This window comes from Cebus imitator, unplaced genomic scaffold (assembly GCF_001604975.1).
Source record: "Cebus imitator isolate Cc_AM_T3 unplaced genomic scaffold, Cebus_imitator-1.0 Scaffold188, whole genome shotgun sequence".
NCBI classification, from domain to species: Eukaryota; Metazoa; Chordata; class Mammalia; order Primates; family Cebidae; genus Cebus; species Cebus imitator.
The window spans coordinates 4,361,434-4,365,327 of NW_016107503.1; positions in this window are offsets into that span (position 1 = coordinate 4,361,434).

The following is a 3,894-nucleotide window of genomic DNA, read 5'->3' on the forward strand; positions in this document are numbered from 1 at the left end:
TCCTGCCTCAGCCTCCTGAGTCTCTGGGATTACAGGCACGCGCCACCATGCCCAGCTAATTTTTTGTATTTTTAGTAGAGACGGGGTTTCACCATGTTGACCAGGGTGGTCTCGATCTCTTGACCTTGTGATCCACCCGCCTCGGCCTCCCACAGTGCTGGGATTACAGGCTTGAGCCACCGTGCCCGGCTCCCCAGCTTTTTTTTTAGTTAATGCTAATAGGACGGCTATTTACAGTCGTCAGAATAATACTTCGGGTTTTTTTTTTCCCCCGGTATCCCTCCTTGTTTCTTAATGCAGGTATCATCGTAGGGATTGGCTGGAGACCCCCATTTCAAAGACTTTTAGACCCTTTCCTTGTTTTAAGAGAAAGGGGTTGATGCCTTTTTTTTTTTTCCCCCTCCCCTCTCCTCAATTTAAAAGAAACGTACCAGGGATGAGAAAATTGAGCTGATTCGATTCAGGCATGTCACCGTGTTGTAGGTGTTTTGTAGGTTCTGGTTATTAGATGAGTTATCTGTGCTTTCGTGGAGCTCACAAGGTGATTTGACTCCTGATCTCATCCTATTTGACTCCTGTCATTTAAAATGATAAAGTAAGCCTTAGTGATGCTTGTCAAATAGTTGTTGGCAATTGTTCAATACGAATGTCGGGAAATTTCAAAGTTCGCTTTTACAGAAAACCATTATCTAACCACATTTCTCATTCAGCAATGATCTGCATGTCCTTCTTTTCTTAGCTTCCCCTAGGAACTGTGGTCTTAAGTTCTAGTTTCTTCTTCCTTTCCATTCAATTTTAAGTAATAAAACACAAGCTAGTAGTCAGTACTATGCAGCTACCCCATTTCCATTATATTATTTTCCATTTCTCTTTAAGAGAAGCTTGTAACTAAAAGGATATGAAAATTGTGAACAAAACTGTATTGACTGATCAAGCGGATTCTTATTTTTTGAGACATCAGCTGGTAGCACAAATTCATTTGTAATATCTGAAGAGGAGTTAGTGAAATTTAGCTTTTGCTTCAAATAGAGGTCGGCCAAAAAAAGCTATGCCCATCTCAGCTACGCGGGACGATTGGGGGAGTTCAAGGCTGCAGTGAGCTGTGATCATCACTGCATTCCGACATCAGTGACAGACCAAGGCTCTGTCTCTAAATAAACAACAACAAACTCTCCAGTTCATCAACTTCTGTCCGTCTCCATCATTGACACCTGGACTAGTCCCTGACTGGTCTCCTGCAGCCACCATTGCTGCCTTCAATCCATTCTCTTCACCACAGCAACAGATGTTAAGAATGATAAGCATGGCATGTGTTATGAAGGGATATTGGGGATGCTGGAAAGCCCATAGCAATGTAACTCAACCCCCAATGTAGGGGTTCGAGATTGAGGGGCCTTGGCTGCAGAGGCCCCTCTGCACTTGATCCTGATAGTGTCAGAACTGGAAAACAAGGCCGGGCACGGTGGCTCACGCCTGTAATCCCAGCACTTTGGGAGGCCGCAAGAGGATCACCTGAGGTCAGGATTCAAGACCAGCCTGGCCAACTTGGTGAAACCCTGTCTCTACTAAAAATACAAAACATTAGTTGGGCGTGGTGGCAGGTGTCTGTAATCCCAGCTATTCAGGAGGCTGAAGCAGGAGAATCACCTGAACCCGTGAGGCAGGTTGCAGTGAGCCAAGATTGCACCACTGCGCTCCAGCCTGGGCAACAAGAGGGAAACTCTGTCTCAAAAAAAAAAAAAAAAGAAAAGAAAAACTGCAAAACAAAAATGCCACTTGTCCTTTGGGCCTCTGTAAAGAGGTGTGATCATGACTGGCCAGCAAAACAGACTTATTTCCCTTGCACATTGTGTTGCGTAGAAATGACTAATTAGCTGTGTGACCTTAGATAAATCCATTTCTACCCCTGAGCCACAGTTTCCCAAATTGGAACATTGTTAATGGAATCAAATAAGTTCTGTAGTCCTTTCTAGTTATAAAATCTTGTGATTTCTATGCTCCATAAGCATTAATTATGGCCAGAAAGGTGTTTTTAAAAGCAGACAGCATGAAAATACAGATCCAGTTTATTCTTGTTCACAGGGCTAGATTTCAGTTTCCCCAAAGCCTTTAAGACCTACAGACTCCTGCCTGTCAATATCTTCCTTGACAGACAGGAAACTCCGTGAAGGCAGCTGCCAAGTCTGCCTTGACTGTCGTGTCCCCAGGGCCAAGCACACATCAGAACTCGATATTTATTGGTTTGAACAAATGTCCATTTACTGCAGTTTATTCATGTAGTACTGGTTTGCAGAAGGAAAATGAGTAGTATTTTAATGAGATGATTTTCAACTATGCACCATCTAAGAAATAAACCTTAAAGTTCTAGCTTCTTTCAACTCTTGCATTGACCAAGAATTTATACAGTCGTCCCTCCCTTCGTCATCTGCAGGGGATTGATTCCAGGAACCCCGAAGAACCCAAATCCATAAATGCTCGTGTCCCTTGTATAAGATGGCATAGTATTTGTATATAACCTACATACATCTTCCCCTATACTTTTTGATTTTTTACCCCTTGAGCAAAGTCTCGCTCAGTCGCTGAGGGTGGAGTGCAGTGGTGCGATCAGTTTACTGCGGCCACCTCCTGTGCTCAAGCCATCCTCCCACCTCAGCCTCCTGAGTAGCTGGGACTGCATGCGTGCACCACCAAGCCCAGCTAAATTTTTTTTTTTTTTTTTTTTTTTTTTTTTTTTTGGTAGAAACAGAGTTTTACTCTGTTGCCCAGGCTCATCTCGAACACTTGGTCTCAGGCAGTCCTCCCTCCTCAGCTTCTCAAAGTGCTGGGATTAATTGGCATGAGCCACTGTGCCCGGCCTGTTTTGGTGTTTATCCTTCCTACTATAATGTGTTTTCAAGTAGAAATTCTTATTCCTCCTCCTGTTCCCAACATGCTCAGCATGTAAGAAAGAGCTAGTACTATTTAACCAAGACACATTAATAATGGAGACAAGCTTTGTACTTTACTGATCATATAAGAAAATATCTAAAGTAACCAGGGGACAAAAGTCAAATCCTTTCTAGATACCAAGAATAAATCATCCCTTAATGTAGGAAAATAAGTTTGAGAGTTATGTATTCAAGAATTATAAGCCAAAAATCTCCTTTATGAAACAACTTGTTTCCTTTTCTTTGGTATATACAAACATGGTTACATAATACCATCCAAACTTTCAGAGTGGTGAAAGGTTTCCTTTGCAGCCTATTTAAAAAAAGAGAAGCTAATGTTTATCCAATGAGTTGGGCAAAGAACCTTATACAGGAAAACAAACAGCCTACATTAAACTCAGCCCTTTCTGTTCTACATTCTAAAAAGGGTGGGAGAGAACAGTATTCCCTCAGATTGATAGTCTCCAAAAATGATATACTGAATTTACTGAGTAGCTAATGACCCAAAATAGACAACACACTCGAAAAGAGGTACCCATTCCCCACCCCGGGTAATAAAAGGAGGTTTTATTTTTTGCTCAGGCCGTGCGTCTGGCCAAGAAGGTGGATTAAGTTTGCTTAAACCAGGAAAGAGAAAAAATAGATTTGGCAAACTTGTAATTCTCTGAAGAACTTTATTCAGTTCTATTGATCAGTAAAACTGTGAGGCCAGATGCAAATTATGGTCATCTGTATGACCGTGTAGTAGTGTCCCCTTCTCCATGATTTTGTTTTCACTTACCCATAGTCAATACTGGTCCAAAAAAAAAGAAATGGAAAGTTCCCTAAATAAAAAATTCTTTTTTTTTTTTTTTTGAGACGGAGTTTCGCTGTTGTTGCCCAGACTGGAGTGCGATGGCCCGATCTCGGCTCCCCGCAACCTCCGCCTCCTGGGTTCAGGCAATTCTCCTGCCTCAGCCTCCTGAGT